Below are 23,079 nucleotides of genomic sequence, written 5' to 3'. Positions count from 1 at the left end.
TGCAAAACTGACACAAACCTTTACCAGTGCTTTGAACTGAAGCCAGACTGCCCCATTTCAAGGTTTGAAAAACTTTTATTTCAAACTCCCCACCCCCATTATATTTTATTTTCATACATCTGCTAGGACTGGAAACTGGAGTGGCAGAACACCAGGAGAAAGGTATAGTGCACACTGTGTATTTCTAATCTCACCAGGGGAAAGATGTAGGAGAAATCTGACAAAATAAAATGAAAGCCTATCTCAGAGTGTTTTCCAGCATAGTTTTATAGTGCCATGTCATTCAGGTTGCCATGACCTGTGATAGATGACATGTGGAATTCAGGTGAAATAAACACAAAAGAGTTTCCGCACTTAGGATGCAAGATATGCAAACATTGTGCCTCTTCTTGCCTTGTGAGGAACACAGCCCGCACTGCACAATAGTTGCCTTATATCCTCAGCTACAATAAGCAAGCATGGAATGGGGTCCCAACTAAATACATGTAAAGGAACCATGTCGGCCTTTGGCTGCCTGCTACCACAGTGCAAAGTACTTGCAAAATAAACTGAAGCCTCTCGAGCCTTGCCTTTTAGGGTTGTGTTACAAAGGGTCAAGTGTGAGAGAAGGTTAGTTAAGGTTCAAAAATTTGGGCAGATGAACACAGGACAGCTTATGGCAAGTATTGTCAATAGGCAGAGATCAGGCCAAATCCAGACCATCAGTTGCTTTTGAGCAGATCCCATAATCTTTTTATGTCATTATTCTTGTTATTGTTATTTTTATTATTTACTGTATGGTCTGGACATGGACTGTAACTTGACCATGATATGTGGACCTTAACAAAAAATAATTGGCAACTTCTGGTGTATGATTTTGAATCAGAACCCCATGAAATGTTTAGTTCAGCATAGTATATGCTCAGATTTGAGCTTGGTCAGAATTGAGCTTGAATGTTTGCTTCCATTTAAATAAAAACATTCAGAGGATATGAACCCATGCAGACTTCAACAGAAGAAAATGTAAACAAATCCCCCTGAGGCAGAACTGTTGACTTTCTCACAGCTGTGGTGTTTAACCAGGCTGAACAACTCCTTTGAAAATGTTGAGGTTACCATATTACATTTGGTCAAATTTAAATCAGCCCAGATTCATTTTATTCTTTTAGAAATAGCATCACTTATGCAAATTTCAGAAAGCTTGTTTCCAATTTGGCTAAACACAATCAGTATGAGGTATGGCCTGAGACTATAATTTAAGATAAAATTCATCTATACTAAAAGGCAATAAGTTATTAGAAAGATTATACATGGGGCATGCCTACACTGCAGAGTTTTTTTTCAGAAAAATGGCCATTTCTCCAAAAAAAAATACACTTACGTCCACACTTCTTTGTGTTCTTTTGACAAAAAGTCAAAAGAACGGAGGGGTTTTTCCAACAGCGGTAACCCTCTTTCTACGAGAAAGAACCCTTTTTCCGAAAGAGCGCTCCCGCCTCCCCCCCCACAGCCCACCACCCCTCCTTTCCCTAGGGTCCCCCTTTCCACGATTCTCCCCCTCGCCCCCCTCTGTAGGCAAGGACTGCAGCCTGAGAGTGCCTTACCTCCATGAGGAGGGCCCCAACAGTAGACTTTCCCATGCTAAACTGGTTTCCCACAGACAGGTAGCTGTCTGGGGTGGACAGCTTCCATACAGCAATGGCAACCCTTTTCTCCAGGGGGATGGCGGGCCGTAGGTGGGTGTCCTATCATCAGAGGGCAGGGGCGAGCCAGGCACACAGCTCCATGAAGATGGCCTTCTGCATGCAGAAGTTGTTGAGCCGCTGCTGGTCCTCCCAGTGCTCCATGACCAGTCGGTCCCACCAGTCGGAACTGGTGTCCTGCCTCCAGAATCGTCTCTCCACCATGGGGGGTGGTTGCAAGGGCATTGCTTCTACATCCAGGCAGAGGGATTCACTGATGAGCTTGGAGTTGAGCTGGGGCAGGACTGTCAAGACGGTCTGCTGAAACTGCTGCAGAATCTGTAGCATAACCGTGTGGGGCCATTGCATGCCCAGAGGCAGCTCTGGCTCCATCGCTAGGAGTATACTGTGGTGTCCAAAAAATAGGCAACTAGAGCATGCACTGTTAAAGCTTTGTTGTCTCTTGGAGAGGTAGGGAAGCATGAAGCAGAAGCAGAGAAATGGCTGTCCAGGGGGGTCCCTTTAAATACATGTCTCAGATAGCCTTGGGCAACAGCACCTGGAAGCAACTGCTGACCTACTGTTCTGCCTGAAGTGGTTCCGGGTGGCCTTATTTGTGAGATAGCGTCCAATGAGTGTGGACACTATGTTTTGAAAAAGCAGATCACTCTTTTGATGCGCTTTTGCTGTGTAGATGTGCTCTTTTGAAAGAAGTTTTTTCAGATCTCTTCCAGAAAAGCTTCTTTCAAAAGAAGCTTGCAGTCTAGACATAGCCTAGATGTGTTGAAGAAAGAAAGAAAGAAAGAAAGAAAGAAAGAAAGAAAGAAAGAAAGAAAGAAAGAAAGAAAGAAAGAAAGAAAGAAAGAAAGAAAGAAAGAAAGAAAGAAAGAAAGAAAGAAAGAAAGAAAGAAAGTAAGTAAGTGCTGGCAGCAAACTTGGAGGACATTATTTACTGTGAGAGTGGAAGAAAAATATTGGTATTGGGGGAAATTAGCCTCAAATGTTGTACTATTCATAATAATCTTTAAAGAAAGCTATACTTATTCATGTTTCAGAATATCTTTTGAAGCTATACAGAAAATTTCTACCAAAACAGATCCTCAATGAAAGTCAGGAAAAAGAATTCCTGAGAAACCCCACAGATAACATTTCCTAACTGGCTCTAACATATTTTGTACAGTACAGAGTTAAATTTTAGCAGGGAGGGGACAATACTAGACATTTGCTCTGTATGTTACATATTACCATATCAAACACATACACAGACTCACATGAAGTTCTACCTCAGTAACAGTGACCTTTGATTCACAGACTATCTATAGATCTGCACATCTTTGCCTCATAAAGAGAATGATTCTGCCAGTAAGGTGATGCTTTTACTTACATTTTTCATTTTACCGTTCTACCATTGTTCATAAATACATAGCTTTTTTTTGGTTTCCAGCTAACACAGGTGATTTTTAAATGTTAACATGGAATGAAACATTTTCAAACTTTAGAACTGATAGGCAAATTATATTAATATCCCAGCAAATATCATTGCCATGCTTCTTAAGTGTTGAGTGAGTACCATATTAGTCATGTTAGAAAGGATCATTTTAATTGCACCAGCATTTTGCTATTAATATTGTAATAACCTCTGATCACACATGGTATTGTGCAACATGTAACTAAGAAAATGCATCACCGAGTGAAGTCTTGGACATGCTGAAGTCAATGGTAATTTTGCCTCTGAAGTCCATAAGACCAGAATTTCTCCCATCTTATACCACATCCTAAGCTAATACTATAAATATAATTGTTTTAATTGTACATCTTTAAACATATGTATAATAATGTTCTTGCTAAAATGGAAATATTATTAACCTTCGATTACCTTCTTTTCTCCAAACTAGAGGCCTCATCTCCACTACTAGCGGCTTGTGGAAAAACTGAATATAATTTCTGTAAAGTGTTACCTATATGGTTCATGTGACAACATTTGAACAGTGGTTAGCTGAACAAATATTGCTGTAGGAAACATTAAATTTTAAAAATAGTATTTATGATTTCTAATCAGTAGGTATGCTAATGAACGAGTATATAGAATTGAAAGCGAAACAAATTCAACAAGAACAAGGAAATTAATTTTGCCAGTCAGTCAATTACTATAAATGTCTGTATTATACAGATATAAGCATCCCTACTCCATGCAGGTGACATTAAAGAAACCAGACAACTCAAAATAGGTGCACCAATCAAAAGGATTATAGATAAACAGGAGCAAAGAAGGGCAGTGTATGTTTCTCCAAAAATTGTGCACCAGCTGCAAAAGTACCTTATAAGCTTCTGACTGCAATTTAAATTGTAATTGTTATTATTTTGATGAGTTATTTCAATGGATTTTGTGACACCCTACAGTTGATGGAGTTCATATATAATTTAGGGGGAAAAATTGCTCTTAAGCCATAGGGAGAAATGTAGTACAGAGGACATTTTGACAAGAACTTCAGGAGTTATTGCCTTTGGGAGGGAATAAAAGAACTTTCTGAAGATATTAACATTGCAATTGACAGCATCATTCAGTAATATGAAAGTTATTAAGAAATCTTTCGAAAGCTTATATTTCCACTAGAAGCTGCATGAAAATCCCCAAACTAACCTAAGCAAAGAGCTGGCAGAGAATGAAATCTAGCTTGAGTGGAAATACCTCAGTGAAAGCTGAAAGAAATCAGCATGAATCATACAAATGTTAATTCTAAAAGGCTTATGTCACCTTGACTTTCAACAGAACCATGACACAAATAACATCAGGGTGGAAGAACTCATGTTATCTGTATTCAGGCTCAGAAAGATTAGATTATTGTTGATAAAATCAATAAACACCAATTTTGCCAAACAGAAACTTTTCAAAAATCAGACTTCCATTGACACTAATTGAAATGTACAGATAGGCAAATGTTGCTTCAGAACATCTTCAAAATATTTACTTAGTATATGCTAATACAATTTTGAGAGTTTGTGTTTTACCAGTAATAAAGCTTTAACTTTTACAGAAAAGTTAAACATCGGGGCTATATCTACACTCACGGCTTCTTGCTCAAGATCATTTTGCGCAAGTGTTCCTGTGCAAGAACTCTTGCTCAAGAAAACGTCCACACTGCCATGTGCGAGCTGTGCCATTTCAGCCATAGGGCTTTCTTGCGCAAGAAATCCCTGCTGAGCATCCATACTGCCCTCTTGCGCAAGAGCTCCTGCGCAAGAGGGCTTACACCTGTCGAAAAAGAGCGTAGCTCTTGTGCAAGGATCCCCCTCTTACCACGCCATACTGTAAATTTGCTTGCACAAGAGCAGGCGGGCAGTGTGGACACTCTGCAGATTCTTGCGCAAGAACGGCCGTACTTGCGCAAGAAGCCGCGAGTGTAGACATAGCCTACTGCCATTACATAATTATTCTGTAAAAGCCCCATAGTTTCCCACACTTGTGAAAATTTGAATCAATAAAATATCTAAAAACATTTAAAAGTAAATACTGATATTATCCACTGCAATTCCAAACAAAAATAAAATTCTGCCAAGGCTATTTGTAATGTATTTCTGCTCCTGGATTTTCAGCCTCTTTTTATTACAGAAGATTAGGATGGGGAAAAAAATAGAACCGTTAGTTTTAAGCTTGGATTTGGCCACATTAGCCAAATTTGAATGTAAGATACATTTCCAGTGGATGAGTGACAAGAAAATGAACGTTAAGCCCTGTCTAGTGGGTCTAGTTTTGTAGAGATAAGTGGTGTCAATCATCCTAGCTCCATAGCAGAGATCCTATAGGCCATCTCCTGCCCAGGGCTACTGTGGTGTTCAGTAATTACTCTAGTCTCCAAGCCAAGGAGTCTGACAGATGACTGCTTTCATCAGTGTCTGAGTTCTAACTGGTCAGTATTGGATAACATTAGCCTCTGCATAACATAACTACCACAGGGGGCTCTCCAGAGACTCTTGAAGGTACAGTCCTTCCAATCTTCCATCCCTAGAGAAATATAACAATAACGCCAACTAACAATCAACATTAATACAATATGGAATTTCAAAACCATATACCCAAATTACTGACTAAACTAATTAGTCAAAAAGTCTGATAGGTACTGCTGCTTGGATCTGGGACTCTCCTGGAATATCAGCACCTACTATTGTCAGAAGGTGGCAAAATCATATGATCTGTCTTTTCCCTGTCCTTTCTTGACTTTCTGTCATTGCTGCCTGTCACAGTCCCTCTCATGCAAAATAACAGACTCAGTTTCCCTTATCTCCCTCTTTATAGGATTATAGATGGTGCTGCTTGTTCTTCCCCAGTATGTGATTGCAGGGATCATGTTTAAAGCCAAAAAATTTTTAAACTCATGATTTCTATACACTATGAGTGCTATTTGTTCTCTTTTGCGAACTGTTTTCAAACATGTAAAATTCACCAGTAAGTGTATGCAAATGATAACAAATAGCTTTTAAACATGGCTGTCAGAGCACTTGCAGTGTAAATATTCTCGTTTCCACAATGCTTTTCCTCTCTGAGATCATACGTGAGCCCACACACTCACTCACTTGAATGACTCCAAATAAAAGTGAAGGTGAACACCAGCAAAGCAAATCAACAACTTGTATTGACAAGAATAATTATGATCTGTCGCCTGCTGTACTTGACCAGACCTACTCCATTTCCACCTCAAAATTCACTGCCACATCTCACTCTCCCAGCAATAAGAAATTCTTATAGGCTCTATACCATAGTGCCAGGAAGGAGTGACCAAGCAAAATTGTTGGAGATCAAAGAGGCAGTCTCTGGGAGTGTGCCATTTACCTGTCTGCTTTTGAGGTCTGTAAATCTTTTCATATGAGGGAAACATAGAAATCACAGATTTAGTATGGGGGTTCTCTCTCTCTCTCTCTCTCTCTCTCTCTCTCTCACACACACACACACACACACACACACACACACACACACACACACTTACTTTTTGTTTATTTTGTGTAACTATGATTATCACAGCTTTCATCTGAAATTTACCACAGTGTTTTCTCCAGCTAAGGGCATTTAAAGGGGAATTTGATTCTTGCAGTATGAAAACTGAAAGGAAATACTCTTAGTTGACATACACAGAATTTCAAGATCTTATTTGATCCATTCTTAAGGTATTATTGTAGGAATAATTATAGGGCTTTGAAATGAAAGATCCAGCCCAGGGTAGAATGTCTCTGCTCTTTGATTTGTCATTGATTTCATCCTGTGTTTTCTTTTAATAAACAAACAATTTTATTAGAAAGGAAATAGATTTTTAGCTGACTAGAATCTGTACAGTCAGTAATTTTAATGCACACCTTTATTCTAGCAGTGAGTTTCTTAAATAACATCTATTTGCTCTCTGAAAGCATGCTAACAGTCTCATACAGCACATTCCATTAGCATGGAAATGGATTTTTTGGTGTGTAATTTACTTTTCTGCCACTGTATTATATTATAGCTGCAGTTATCAAAAAGGGACTGGAAAACTCATGCTGTACTTTAAAGTGTATAAGAGTCCAACTGTTCTTAATTGTAATTCTAATATGTCTATGGACTGACAACCTATACTGTAGTGTGTGTGTGTGTGTGTGTGTCTGTGCAGCTTCACACATGCATGCATACACACATCAGAATACTATATATTTTAGCAAGATGTAGGACACCAAAACACAAAGATAAACTGCCTTGTAAATGTGTGAATGTATCTGAATGTTTCAGAGATTAATTAGCATGATGCTGTGAGGTGCTGAATTAGAATTCCAAAAAAGACCAGTGGAGTGAAAACAACACTCAGTGGGAACAAAGAGATTACTGTATTCACCTGAAGCTATTTATTGCTAATAGAAAAACGTCCTTAACGTACATAATCGGAAGGAAAAAATTGGCAGCAAATGTGCTACTCATTTCAATGGAAAATATTTCTTCAGTAAGGCTGCTGAGCAATCATTCTTAAAACAAATGCAAATGGATAACATTTGACATGTGTAGAAATTATCCCTGCAGCAAAGGTTCATAATAAACAGGAAAACATTTTGAGCCAAATCCTCTGGATCAGTTCCTCTACATTCACAGCTGCCTTTGCAGCTCCCTGACCTTGTGCCACAAAGCACCTCGCTGCAAATTCTGAGAGCTGCAACTGCCCTCCAGGGGCCAGTCCAACAACCAAGGATCAGCAGAGCATGGAAATACCCCAAACATTCCCTCTTCCTCATGCTCATGCTCCTGTGCTGGGAGCCGCAAACAAGGTTGTATAGTAACTTTATGCTGTCCGGGGAATCCCCAGTTAGTCCATTGTTAGGCTATTGGTGCCTCTGACACAATACAGAGCACCCTTAGTAGGGGTCAGATTCTGCTTAATCAATCATAGGGGACTGTGCAACTTCAGAAAAATGCAATACCTACAACAAATCATTCCATTTAGGCATTTTCAGTACCATAGTAGTCACTGAGCCTCTGAACCAACTAGACATTGCCTTTTTTTTAAAATGTGCAATGGAAAGTGGTTCATCTCAGGAACACACTGTAGCAATAACAATGTCAGTTGGTGGATGTCTGTACCTGGTAAATTGGTTGCAACAATAATTAAAAGTAGAATAATAATAAAACACAAGGAAAGTCATGCTATGAATCATTGCCTGGATTCTGCAAAGGAAAACTGTGCCTCATTGATCTATTTGAATTTTTCAAAAGGATCAGCAAAAGAGAACTGGTTGACAATTTGATTTTGACTTTCAAAAAAATCTTTGACAATGTCCTAAACCGAGATTTCTTGTTGGCGAGTTAGATGGGAAAAATTATCTAGTTATAATTTAAAAGGATATTGACATTTTTAACTGACTAGAATCCTCACAATCAGTAATTTTAATGAATAGTCTAGCAGCACCTTAAAGACTAACAAAACATGTGGATGGTATCATGAGCTTTCGTGGGTACAACACACTTCTTCAGATGAATGGAATATTACAAGTCCAGATCCAAGAATAAATAAGGGAAGGTAGAGAGGAGAGGAGGGAAGAGGCAGGAAAAGGGGGGGAAAAAAGAGAAAAAAATAATGAATTTGATTGTTCAAGTTACAAGAGGCTGATAAGAACAATTTGCACCTCTTTAAGTACCCATTGTACATCAGGGGCTCATTTAACTGCACATCCACTAATGTGATCTATGTCATCAAGTGCTAACAATGCCACACTGCCATGGATATTGACCAAACTGGACAGTCTCTATGGGAAAGAGTTAATGGACACAAATCAGATAACCAAAAAGGCAACACACAGAAACCTGTTGGAGAACACTTTAATCTGCCTGGGCACTCATTAGTGGATCTCAAAGTCACTGTGTTGTTTCAGGCCAACTCCACAAACCAAATATACAGGGAAGGGTTGGAACTTAACTTCATGTACAAGTTTTATTCCTATCAGGTAGGAAGAATTAAAGATATTGGCTGGCTCACACACTACCTTCCACATCCTAATGACTTAACCAACCAACCAATGGATACTTATAGAGGTGCAAATTGTTCTTATCAGCTTCTTGTAACTTGAACAATCCAATTCACCACTTTTTCTCATTTTTTCTTTTCCCCTCTTCTATTCCTACCTCTCCCCCCCAACCCTTCTTCCCTTATTTATTCTTGGATCTGGACTTCCAACACTCCATTCATCTGAAGAAGCGAGTTGTGCCCACAAAAGCTCATGATACCATCTACATGTTTTGTTAGTCTTCAAGGTGCTACTAGGCCATTCGTTGTTTTTCAAGTTTTTCCAATTACAGACTAACTCAGCTATCCCTTTGAAGTAATTTTAATGTACATCCAATTTTAATAGTTTAATAGTTTTCTTACCTTTTCCTCCGAAGCATTTGCTGCTGGCTATTGTTGGAGTCAGGATGCTGGACTACATGGCCCTTCGTTCAGAAGCAGTCTGGCAATTCCTTTTACCCTATATTTGCTCTGAGTCCATTCAGTACTCTCTGCATAGCACAACACTGCTGAATGCCCAAGTAACTCACTGCATCTCTCTGTACTATCAATGGACCGGAATGCAAATTTTTACTACCTGCTGGTACCAATAACTCATATTTAGGCAGGTTATTTAGGCCCAGATCCTCGGTGTTATTTAGAGCTTTATCCCTATTGAAATCAAGTTTCTCCATTTGTAAATTGGAAATAACACAGTTTGAACTTCTCTGATCCAGTAATATCCATGGTCTGGCATTGTTGGGGACTCCATGGATGCTCCGGGATTGGTTCCAACCTGTAGCTCCCTACTTCACAGTGGAATCGTGATGATAAACCCACTACAGATTGTGAGGCATTCCAACACATGAAATACAAGACATAAAGTACCTAAGGAAGATATTTCCACATACCCTGGTTAAGTGCATGAAAATTTTCTTATAAATTCTCTTGCACCACCCCAGGACTTCTGGGATTTCCCCAGTTTTCATTCTCACAGGGAGTAACATACCTCAAATAGTCATTGAACATTATACTAGTACTTAGCAAAATAGAGCCTGCACCGATCTTTGTGATGCACTCAGCCGCTGGTTGGTAATGTTGTTCCCATACAGTCTGTCCATGCTAACACCCCTGCTTTTCCTATATCTGTGACATAATAAGTGGCTGCTTCCACATCCTGTTCATGACACAAGCACTCTTAGAAGATGGAGCCCAAGGCTCACATGCCAAGATGAGGAAAATCAACTCAGTCCCCAAAAGCGTATAAGGCTACCAAGGTCAGTAAAACCTCGGGTTACATGCTGTTGCAAGTTAAGGATGTTTGTTAGGGCAAAGACATGTTTTTCGCTTGCTGTTCACAAATAGAGTGTTGCTGTTGTTATTGAACTATATTTTTATGTGTTATTTTTGCACACTTTCAATCTATCCACCTTAGAACTTGTTCACTTCCACACGAAGGCAAATTAACAACCAACAGATGAGAAAGAAAAAAATGTTGGCTGTTACTGCTGAAGTTGCTGAGTACGGGAAGGAAGTAGTGTACAATTTCACTGCACTCAAGCTTTCAATTTAATTCCTTTGGAACCAGCAGGAATGAGAATCATTAGTTTATTTCAGTGTTTCAAAGTTGAGATGCAGGACAATTTTAGCTTCAAAGGGACTGATTCACTGACAGAGGCTGGCAGCATAAAGAGGCTGGAACTGTGTTTCAAAGAGATTTCTTCTGACACTGGCACTGAGTATGGGTCAGTGTAAGAGGCCCTGCACCACCCTCCTCCCAAAATCCCAACACATGGAGTATGCCAGGAGTGGGGCTGGGGGCAGTTTCCATAGTATGCACCTGTATATACTGCCCTTAGCAGACTGCAGGAATTAAATCACTCCTAGGTTCCCTAATGCTAGGGGTTGTTTTGATCCCAAAGGAATTCAGATTCCTCATGGTGCAAAGATGGTATGAAGGCATTTTTCTCCCATTTTCTCTCAGCTGAGCCTTCTTGGCTGCAGTTCCAAGAGGTACAGCAAAGAATCACACACGCAGAGTTTTGGGAGCACTATTACTCCAAGCTTGAGTTGAGCCTGCAAGACAGAGGTTCAGCAGGCACTGGTTTTGAGGGGCTATGCAATACTCTACTCAGGACGTGTATTAATGGCTGAAAGCACGTGCAGTTAAGCAGGCTTTCTGTAGAGGAACCTGAATGAGGTCTGTGGCCTCAATAGAGTTTCAGCATGATTTAGATGACTGGATTGGGATTTTAATGAAGGATAACCCAGAGTAAAGAGAAAATGGAGTTGCAAGCAGGGACGCCAACAGCCTCTGTGGGCTCCTGAGCAAGGTGAGGGGGGCCCAGATCCATGCTCCTGAAAGGGGTGGTGCCTCAGGCAGAAGGGGCGGAGCCAGTGGCAGCCAGTCCTCTTCACCACCCAGAGTGCACCACACCAGCCTCACCCCCCCAGCCCTTAGAGCCACTCGGAACATGCTGTGTGGCACTAAGCAGTGGCTGGGAGATCAGGGCCCCTTTGAATCACGAGTCTCAGAGGCAATTGTCCCCTTTGTATCCCCTCTCCCTGGTGGGCCAGGTTTCAAGGTGAGGAAATTGGAAGGAAAGGAAGAAAATATGACTAAGAAAGGTGCATTTCCCCATGACAGTTTTATGGCCCAAGTCCTCTGGTGGTATGAACATGGTTCTATTGACTTTAATGGAGCTACATGGATTTGCACCAGCTAGCTATTTGTCTGATTTTACAATAATCAAAATGCTCAAAAAATAAAATGGTCCATGACCTTGTCTTGAGTCAACTATACTGATTTACAAGAGGAAAAGTTCAGACCCAATTATATAAAGGGAGGAGCCTTCACTAAGAGGGCAAAGGTTTATTCTCCTTAAATATGTAAATGTACCCTTTCTGTTTGTGTGATTCACATCAATAGACAGGAACATCAACACCAAAAATCAGACTAAGTTCTATAGCCAGTTGACTAAAGTGAAATGTGGGTCTGTCTGTCAAAGCTTGTATACTGCACTGGTTGGTCTGCTTGAAAAGGGTAGCAAAGGATTTTTTTACCAATGTTTCTAGGCTGAAATGTTCATCTCTTGAACCTGACATGAGCTTGAATGGTATTCACGTAATCAGATGCCTCCATCTTCGCAGCTACATCGGCAGAGTTAGGATCATCACAGTAAAGTTATGAAAAATGTTTTCTCATTTTTAGGTATTAGCTGAGGAAATCATTCATGTATTGATTACTGATGTTGCTGGTCTTAGCAAGATAAGACCTCTAATCCATCTTCTGACTGTTACTCTGCCAATGATTAAACAGTTTGATGCCAAAAAAAGATTAGTGTGCTGATGGGTTTAGGAAAGTCTGTTTTCAGAAATAAGAGAAAAGGCAGTAATACATGCTTCTTTGTATGTGAATGCCAATTGCTGACGCTTAAAGTCTGCTTTTGTTCACAAGGGTCAGAAAGTTATTTACATTTTACCTTTGTGGGCTAGTGGATTTAGCTTATATCACAAAGGGGAAGCTTTTTCTACCAGTTCTTCACCCTTTTTTGGTCTGAGATGAAAAATTCCATGAAGATTAATAGGGTTTTCAGATAACCACAACATCTGTTTGTGATAACCAACACATTTGGTAAGTCAAATTCTGCAATCACATACCCAGGGTAAATTCAAAGCAATTTGACTGATGGGAGTGGAGTTGTTCTGAACTGAAACCTGTGTAACTGAGAGTAGAATATAGCTGTTGTTTTCCCTGAGACTTAAGACGTAGGGGAAAAAAGAGAAAGCAGTGACAGAAGAGTATCTCAAAAGGGTACGTCAAAAGGGAAAGAAAAGGCAGAAAATGAGAATACTAGTATCAGGAAAGACGTAGACAAATGGGAAAAAGTCTAGAGAAGAGCAACTAAAATGATCATAGGTCTAAAAACCATGACCTAGGAGGGAAGATTGAAAGAATTGGGTTTGTTTGTTTTCAAAAGAGAAGACCAAAAGAGGACATGATCGATTCTCCCTCTATGTTTTTCAATCTGGGTGAAGAATACATTTTGTTATGTGCACAGAGGCAATAAAAACATATGCTCTTGGCTGCTGCCCAATGTGGGCGTTCTATTAATCAGCTGGATGGCATCTGAATCTCTCCTGGGTGGCTAACCAAGCACACAGTTTAGAGGGAACGCTGGCATGATAACAGCTTCTAAGTACAAAAAAGTTGTTACAAGGAGGGAGAAAAATTATTCTCCTTAACCTCTGATGATAGGACAAGAAGCAATGGGTTTACATTGCAGCAAGGACAGTTTAGGTTAGATACCAGGAAAAACTTCCTAAAAGACAGATTGGTTAATCACCGGAATAAATTGCCTCAGGAAGTTGTAGAATCTCCATCCCTAGAGATTATTAAGGGCAGGGAGGGATTAGTGGTTGCTCCTGCCATGAATGCAGGGGATTGGACTTGATGGTTTCTCAAGCAAAAATAGGAAAGAGGAAAAAGCACAGTGCTTACTTTCAAGAGAATGTCCATGCAGTCTGGTGCTCTCTTTCGCAAAAGCGCATCACTTTTTCGATGCACTTTTGCAGTGTGGACGTGTTCTTGCGCAATAAGTTTTTGCGGAAGATCTCTTCTGACAAAAGTTTCTTGCACAAAAAGCCTGCAGTCTAGACACAGCCTGATTTGCAGCAGCAAAGCTACAGGCACAAAAAAAGAAAGCTAATGCTCGAAATGTAGCATTTAGACAGGCTGATTGATTTGCTGGGCTTAGAAGACTGAATTAAAAACCAGTGGAAAGTTTGATGTGTTTTGCATCAGGCCCATCATGCAGACTGCTCGTTACCTAGCAGGTCTTTCCAACCCATAAGGTAATATACCAGCAACTCTTTTCACTCTTGGCCTTGGCTTTCTTTGCTGACTCCTTTTGCCCAGATCATTTATAATTTTGTGTGACAGAAAAGTCAGCCATTTTTTTAACTCTGCAAACTTTTTTTTGGAAATAAAAATATAAAAACACTAACCCAAATTAAGGAATTATTGTGTTTTTTCCGTGACCAATCTAACATCTTATTTCTATCTAATTACTCAGCATAATATCTAAGCATCTCACAGTTATTAGCAGAGTTTAGCTTTGCAACTTCCCTGTGATGTAGGCATGTTTCATCTGCCTATTTAATAGACAGGATATTGAAGCACAGGGTAAATTAGGCACAGGAGGTCTGTCACTGAGCTAGGAAAGAATGCAAATTTCCTGAGTCCCAGGACAGAGGCTTGTCCATTAAACCATCCTTCCTCCCCTAAACACTCTCACAAACTTTCTTGATATGCATCTAGAACCAGTACCCTGAATCTAAATATTGACTAGATTTGGGGAAGGTTCAGATCAAGACTCAACTCAGATTCAGCCCTACTTCCTAGGTCCAGTATACAGTATGCATAAACTGAGGGGTGAGAAAAGGTCAGTGGAAAAGAGAAATAATGATTTATTATAAAAATAAATGTCCCATTTTCTGCAAACCCTTCTTAGTATAAGAGAAAGACTATTTCATATAATATGCAAGAAAAAGTTTCTACAGCATTAAATGTTAATGAGTTAGAAATATTATATGGGAAGTCATTGCATTAATGGCATCACTTAACCAGAACATGTTTTATTCTACTACTTTAACCTTCATGTGAGTAGACATAATATATGCAACTGTTTCAATTATCTCTTGTGTCCTGCAATAGGTTTCTTGTAGACACTGGGGAAACTGTTATGACCCCTTCAAGTCATAAGAAAATTTGCTTCACACCAGGATATGTTGAACAAATTATTCTCAGTTTTAACATGAATAAATCTGATAATTTCAGTGGTCTTCCACTGAAATTATAAAGTGCTTCTTTTATAATCTAAACCAGTGTTTCTCCACCAGTGGTACAAGTACCCTTAGGGGTACTTGAGAGAAGCCTGGGGGGTACGTCAACACAACTGAAATTTGGAGAAAACTGAATTTTTGTTTTAAGTTTTACAGCGTTTTATTATTTTTGTACTTTTTACACCCAAAATTTTCATTGCCCGCCCAGCTACGATTAAGTTGTTTAAACAAATGTGTTGCAATGGTAGAAAAAAAAATTGTGTGTCTGAAAACTGTAGGTACTGGGGGTACTTATAATGTTTTTTTAAAGGGATACTTTATAAAAAAAAAAAAAAGTTTGAGAAACCCTGATCTAAACCACAATTATCATTTCTTTAATATACATTTAATATACATTGAGGGAAAAATTAAAAAGAAAGGTGGAATCTTTCTCTTTTGAATTTCTTCTTTTTTTCCTCTTCCTTCCTTCTGCTTTCTTCTTCTTTTCATTTTTGTTTTGTTTTGTTTTTTGTTCCCATGCCTCAGGGAACACTTCAGAGTGCAATTATTTTGTAGGGCACTTGAACATTTCTAGTGCTTGAAAGACTGTATTGCAGCATCTCATCTCTCTTGGCTAGTTAAAGCAATGCTGCAGTTTGCATTAATTAAAGCCTGCTGTAGTTATGCATTTTATAATTAGCCCTATTGTGGTTCATTGAGATTCAATTCCCAGTTTTAGTTCTGAATCCAAACATTAAGAGCCCCTTACTAATATAATACTCCAGTGAATTCTGTTTAGATATTAGCACCCACTATTTAAGGATCACTTGTATAAATGCTACTTTAGGGCCAAATCTTGTTCTCTGGTGTATTGGTACTCAAGGCAAGGAAAAAGCACAGATAATTATATAACTTTAGCATAAGCAACAGACAAACACTCTAGAGCATTTAAGGGCAAACCAGGAAACACCTCCTGTCTATGCACCAGCCACTGCACACCCAAAGGAATATGGTCTGGAGTCAAGAGTTATGTTTAGCCCCATTTGCAAACTAGAGTCTAGAAAGTACTTATCATCAAGCAATAGCAGAAGCATGATGCCCTGAGTGTTTAAAGGAGCAGCAAAATCTATTTAAGAATATACTATATCAAGCCCACTATAAGTAACCCTGTGCTGGCTAGTGGATATCTTGCAACACATGACACATTGTGGAGCATCTCTGTTCCCCAAATGTTCGGCTTTTAATTTCAGTTTTTGGATTAAATGAATTTGTGCCCAATTTTCCATAACCTGAATGTTTGTACACACACAATTTTGCTCACATCCATTTTTGCAAAAGAGAATATAGAAAAAAAGGCAATTATAGTCAAAGCAATGTTCTAGTTAGAAATAAGCAAATGCTTTGCATAATATTCACCCAGTTTTCTTGCTCGGTTTCAGATACATTTTCTGAAGGGACTCACCGCACCTTTTCTGGTTCAGAGCAGAGCTGTAGAACTTTTCTGTTCATTTACCTTGCAGTGATTTTCACAATGCTATGTACTTCCTCAGTATAGGCAAAAACAACTGATTCAGGGATATTGTCATTCTGAGATCCATAATCTGTGCCAGGACTCAGCCAATCAGGTTGACAGCATCTATCATGGGGAAACAGTTAAATAATCAAGGTTAGGGAATCTCTGCATTCCTCCCAATCAAGACCAGTGCAGACTTTAAACACAATATCACTACCCTTAGTCCAATATATATGCAGTAGCTGTATCCTTCATTCAGAATGGTATTGACCTTATATGTTGTGCCATCTTCTTAAAGGGGTGATGCCATCAATCCATGGTACAATATGTGGATCCAGATATAGAGTCCAAAGAACTCTAAGATCAAGAGGTTCCGAAGCACTACAAAGAAGGGGACCATTTGTAAAAACTGCATGCAGGTCTTGGGTGTACACAGTAGCTTTGAGGTGACACAGTGAGCTAAGCACTAAGCCTACAGTATCATCTGATCAAGTGTGAAGTAGTCCACATCTCTCAAATTCCTCAGCACAATATCTAAGCACCTCAAAGTTATTAATAGACTTTAATTTGCAATACCCCCGTGACATAGAGATGTACTGTCTGCCTATTTAACAGATGGGATATTGAGGCAGAAAGTAGATTAACAATTTTTTTCATAGTCAGATGGGAAGTTATAACTGATGTTTTAGATGATACATGACTCCTTGACCTCATGCTATGCAGGAGCTTGAAGTCTTGATCTTTGTTTACAGCTGTGGTAAACTTTTGTGATGTGTCCTGCAAACAAGATGTGGACTTTGCATAGCAAGGTGAATGAACTACCACCTTCCATGGTGTGATCCATGTTATACTTTGCTAGTAAATCCAGAGCATCTGGGACCTCCTGCCAATGGAGACTGTCAATGCTCCCTTTGGTATTGATGAAGGAAATCTGCTCTCACAAAACATGCAGAAATCCAGTTAGTGCCTAAGAAATGATCATGTGATACACCTGCTATCCTTGCCTCTCTCAATCAGGTTACAAACTAGGTCATTCAGGTTTATGACTCACTTGAATTCTTATTACTGTATGTATAGGTTATTTTGGTAAGCATCTTCAACTAATTGAGATCATCACTCTTACTGAATTTGCATTGAAGTGTAGACGTTTTAATGTGTGATGAACCTGATCACCAGAAAACCAAGAGCTAAGATGACTCCGATGGCCTCATTTGAAAAAAACTTGTCAACTAAATGACATTTGTGGACTAGGCTCAGTATGACAACTAAGCTGGAGTGCTGCAAAGAGTCCTGCAATTCAACTTTATCCTATAGAATTCAAGCACTAGAACTAACAGAACAATTGCCCGTACTACTGAAATAAGATAAAATAATGTTCAGTCTGAGAACATTGTGTCTTAATCTCATTCTAAATGTGATTTTCAGGCTGTGCATGAATGTCAGAGGGAGCACTGGCCTCAGAGACTATGGCACCCAGAGTGAAACTAGATTACATAGCTCTCTAGAATATGAAAAGGATTTTATAAAGGATTTTCTATTACCAAAGCTTTAAAAAAAAAAAAAAGCTTAGAAATTTCACTTCAGAGAAGATATGTTAATAGAAGCCATCTCTTGTCTTCTTGGTTTCACTGGAAGGCAAAAATATTAACATAATTAGTGCATAAACATGGAAAGTTGGAGGACCAGAATTCTGCCTCCAGAGGCAGTGCTACAGGGTAGTGACTACTTCAAATTGCAGGGAACAGATGTAGAGATATTTTTGTGGAAGAAAAATGAAGCCACAGCACATTTACTTGGCAAGTAAAATATATACATATTTATCATTTTAGTTTTATCTGACCAGTGATCAAGAAAGAGCTAGAGGGAAAAAGAAAGAAATCTAGTAAGCTAAAAACAACAGCTTAAGTGTTTAATTTTATTTTTTTAAAGACATCTTTGTTTAACTTTAGTTACACTTGACTGAGTCTCATATGAATTTTTTTAAGTCTATATACAAATGTTGTCCCTGTGCGGAGCAGCAGCAGATGTCTAAGGTCTTGCAAGTGAGCCTCTCAGTGGAGAAGTAATCAGTGATGCAGAGACTGAGTATAGACTGAGCATGGCTTGTTTTATTTTCACAAATATGGCAATCCTGGGACGGGGTGATCAGAAAAAGCACTCAGGACAGTCCCCTCCTTTCGCAAACCTCAATCCAACACTATGTCTCATTCCCAGAGAGCAACTCTGCTTCGAGAATTGACTCCAGTCAGAGACCAAGGCAGAGGGCAAACTCTTCTGCTGTTCAAACAGCTCCCTCTACCAAGAGCCTGGCATAGCAAGACTAATCACAACAACACAGCCTTACTTCCCAAGATTAAGGGCAAGTCTACACTACAGTGCTACATCAACATATCTGTATCAATTCAGTTGCACTGCTCTAGCACATCTGGTGAAGACACACTACGCCTATGGTAGAACCCTTTCCCATCAGCATAATTGCTCCACCTTGTCAAGAAGGAGAAGCAATGTTTGCAGGACATCATCTCTCGCTGACATAGCTCCATGTATGGATACCATAAAATTTCTATTGCTCAGCAGGGGAACAGGGGAAAGAGAGGAGGGTGCGTTTCATGCCCAGGACTTAGGCGGTAGTGTAGATCAGCTGTCAAAATTTGGTTGCATGCTAGAGAAGAACAGTTGGGAAGCCCATGTGTAACAGTACCACCTGGTGACATCTGTCATAACACTACTCCTCAGCTATCCTTGCCAGGAGGGAAAAGTCCCAGATGAGAATTTAGATGGCTGAGATATCCAGTCCGTGCTTCATAGGTTTTTCCATATATGTGACAGATGTTCGCTTGGAGAAAGCACAACTGCTGTACACTTTCCTTTCTCTGTTGTTTTGCAGCCTTTTGAGCAAAGCGATCTCTACGGTTTGAGGTATGATGCAACACCACTGCCATCTATTGCCATGCAGCTCTCTACAGTTCATGGGTAAATGCCTCCTTCCTTAAGATATACTTTCAGGGTATCTTGTAGTGTTTCCTTTGTCCCCCATGAGTTCTCTTACCATGGCTTGGGTGAGAAAAAAAGGACTTCCTTTGGAAGACAAGCCTGATCCACTCACACACAATGGCCAGTCCAAGGGTGTGTCTAAGTGTCTAGACTACAGGGTTTTGTCGACAAAAGTGGCATTTTGTCAGCAAAACTATACCTGCGTCTACACTACCGTGTAGTTTTGTTGACAGCAGTAAACCTCATTTTACGAGGAAGAATGCCTTTGTCGACAGAGATCTGTCGAAAAAAGGTGTGTGTGGAGGCAGGGAGCCAGTTCTGTCAACAAAAAAAGGCCTCCAGGAAGAAGCCCTGGTGGACAGTCTAGCCTTTAAATGTACATGTCCTCTGTGGTTCCTGGCCACAGCCTCTTAAAGGCACAGGCACCCAGACAGGCCTTGCTGTCCGGCAGCTAGCCAGAGCACCCGTGACAGCCATGTACCAGCCTCAAGGCCCCCCTGGCCCTTCTCGGGACAGAGACGAGGACCTACCCAGGGGTACCAAAAGGCGGGCACCAGCCTGGTCAGGGCCAGAAATCCAAAACCTCCTGGAGCGCTGGTCCCAGGAAGAAGCCCTGCAGGCCCTGCAGACACGCCGCAGGAATGCAGACATCTACGAGTGCCTGGCCCAGGGACTGGCCACCAAAGGCCATCACCCCTACACCATGGCACAAGTCAGGGCCAAGATAAAGGAGCTGTGGCAGGGATATGCCAAGGCCCAGGACCAGAGCTCCTGCTCCAGAGCAGCCCCCGAGAACATCAGATGAGTGCTTTGAAGGGTCACCACACACAGGCGGGTTGGCAGTGTGGGGGGCCAGCTAGTCCCATTGCCACTGTGGGGCCCCTGTGATGCTTTTAGGCTGCTGCCCAACTCACATGCGGCATCACGTGTAACACCCCTAAGTCTCCGGTCCAAAGGAGAGCCCCTGACAGCCATGGCATGCCCTCGGGGACAGCAGGGGTGCACACAGACATTCATTGTCTCCTCCTCTTTTCTTCCACAGCTGGACCCTCTACCCAAGAGGGGAGCATCACACCTGCCCCACCACCATCCTGGATCCGTGCATCTGCAAGCACTGGTGGGTCTACACGGACTTGCTGAGGGAGCACCTAGTGGCCCTGCAGGACCTGAACAGGACCCTCCAGCAGAGGATGGAGACAGAGGCTGAGTGGCGCACCAGGCTGCTGGATGAGGTGGTCCAGTAGCTCATGGAGATCTGTGCAACAATGAGCGAGGTCCTCGGCTTGCCTGCCCCACCACTGGCACCACTCCTCCTGCACACCAGGCCACTGCTCCTTCAGCTCCCCCAGCCCCTCCAGTCCCCCTTTTTCCCCCCCGGCCCCTCCTGCTCCCGATCTTTCACAGGCCCAACAGCTGACCCCCCACCCTCCTGCCCAGGCCAGGACTAGGCCCCACTCCACCCGATCCCAAGGCCGTGGCAATGCCAGGACACAGGAAGGAGGCAGGACCCTGCAATCAGGGAAGCAATAGCCTACTTGAGCCCCCCTCCCACCGCCAGGTTTTTAGTCCCCTACCAATCCAGTTAAAGGTCATTTAAGTTATATAACAAAATCTTTATTTTTGAGTGAAAGATTTACCTTGTCTATAAACATCTGAACAGTACACAGAGAATTTTTTTTTAACAGTTAGCACATTTTCTTTACTGATAGTGTTTCTAATAAAAAAACTAATGTCTGTGTTCAAAGAAAACCAGGTGTGTGTGTATTCTTCATGGGAATAGGGTAGGGGTAGTAGAGGGACAGGTAGGAGTGGGCCAGGCCAAACCTCCCATGGGGGAGGCCCTGGGGAGAGTTGGTGGGCTCCTTCTGAGACTCTCTCCCTTGGGGCCTCTCGGATTTGGACACCAGTCTGGTGAACCTGGTGGATGGCAGCTGTCCGGGGCTGCTGAAATGGCCTCTCCTCACCAACAGCATCTGTCCCCGACCCCAGCAGGGAGGCATCCCCTTTCTTCTCCACCAGGTTATGGTGGGTGCAATATGCGGCTATCACCTCCAGGATGTTGCGTTCGTTCATCTCCAGGCGTGTGAGGAGGCAACGGAACCTCCCTTTCAGCTGTCCAAAGGCACATTCCACCTGGATGTGAGCCTGGCTAAGGGTACGTCTACACTAGCCCCCTAGATCAATCTAGGGAGGCTAATGAGGGGACCAGAATTGCAAATCAAGCCCAGGATTTAAATATCCTGTGCTTGATTTGCATGTTACTGGCCGGTCGCCATTTTAGAAATTGACTAGCCCGAAGTAACTGCCCGCGTCTACAAGCGGCAGTGAAATGGGATTCCGATTTAAAGCCCTAACTTGAATTAGCTGGTATTCCTCCTGCAATGAGGTTTGCCAGCTAATTTGATTTAGGGGCTTTAAATCGAAATCCCGTTTCACTGCCGCATGTAGACGCGGGCAGTTACTTCGGGCTAGTCAATTTCTAAAAAGGCGACCAGCTGGGAACATGCAAATCAAGTGCGGGATATTTAGATCCCAGGCTTGATTTGCAATTATGGTTGCCCTAGATCGATCTAGGGGGCCAGTGTAGACGTACCCTAAGATGCGTGTTGAAAAGCTCCTTGCTCACCTCCAGGTGGCCGGTGTAGGGCTTCATGAGCCATCTGGATGTGAGCAAGGTGTAGGCTGTGTTGGCCACTATGCACACCGGCATCTGCACGTCCCCAAGCGCGAGGTGCCACTGGGGGAAAAATGTTCCTGCCTGCAACTTGTGGTACATGTAGGAGTTTCTGAATATGCGGGCATCATGTGCCCGCCCCACCCACCTGACACAAATGTCCATAAAGTGTCTCCGATGGTCAACGAGGACCTGCAGCACCATGGAATAGTAGTCCTTCCTGTTTATAAACTGGGCTGCTCGATGGGGCGGTGCACGGATTGTGATGTGTGTCCCATCAAGGGCTCCTTTGCAATTTGGGAAGCCAGGGGTAGCAAACCCAGCAATGATGTTGTCCAGGTCCCCGAGACAGATGAGCCTCTTCAGCAGCTCCACATTGATGGCCCTCACCACCTGCAGCATGAGACAAATTAGACAGACAGAAACCAGGGAGTTAGACAGGTTACCTAAGCGCTTGGGAGGAGAACCCTCCCCCTCCCAACCCACCTTCTCCTTGTCAGGATACCCCCCCTCCTTCTCCGCATCAGTGCAGGGGTGGCCAAGGAGCAGCCTCTGCGAGCCATTCCATCTCCCACTCCCTCTTGCCCTTGCCTGGCAGTCAGCCTTTCTCAACTCCCCTCCACCACTCAGCAGGGCCTATCCCCTGACAGTGACTTACCTCCATCAAGACGGCCCCGACAGTAGACCTCCCCATGCCAAATTGGTGTCCCACAGAATGGTAGCTGTCGAGGATGGCCAGCTCCCACAGAGTGATTGCAACCCGCTTCGGCAGGGGGATGGCGGGCTGCAGGTGGGTGTCCTGGTGTTTCAGAGCAGGGGTGAGCCAGGCACACAGCTCCAGGAATGTGGTCTTCTGTATCTGGAAGTTGCGGAGCTAGTGGTCATTATTCCAGAGCTGCATGACAAGCTGGTCCCACCAGTCCGACC

General features: G+C 41.9%; 1 long non-coding RNA gene across 1 annotated transcript; it reads left to right on the top strand.

Annotated features, from left to right (window-relative positions):
• The first annotated feature begins 2,933 nt into the window (after positions 1–2,933).
• LOC102461227 (uncharacterized) lies at positions 2,934–21,162 on the top strand. The gene is made up of 3 exons (XR_332040.4): positions 2,934–3,028; positions 19,372–19,457; positions 20,521–21,162. It is a non-coding gene; the product is annotated as an uncharacterized LOC102461227 (long non-coding RNA).
• The last annotated feature ends 1,917 nt before the right edge of the window (positions 21,163–23,079 follow it).

Source organism: Pelodiscus sinensis, chromosome 1 (genome assembly GCF_049634645.1).
Source record: "Pelodiscus sinensis isolate JC-2024 chromosome 1, ASM4963464v1, whole genome shotgun sequence".
Taxonomy (NCBI): Eukaryota; Metazoa; Chordata; order Testudines; family Trionychidae; genus Pelodiscus; species Pelodiscus sinensis.
Note: the sequence above shows the minus strand (reverse complement) of the source record. Positions and strands in the feature narration are given on the sequence as shown.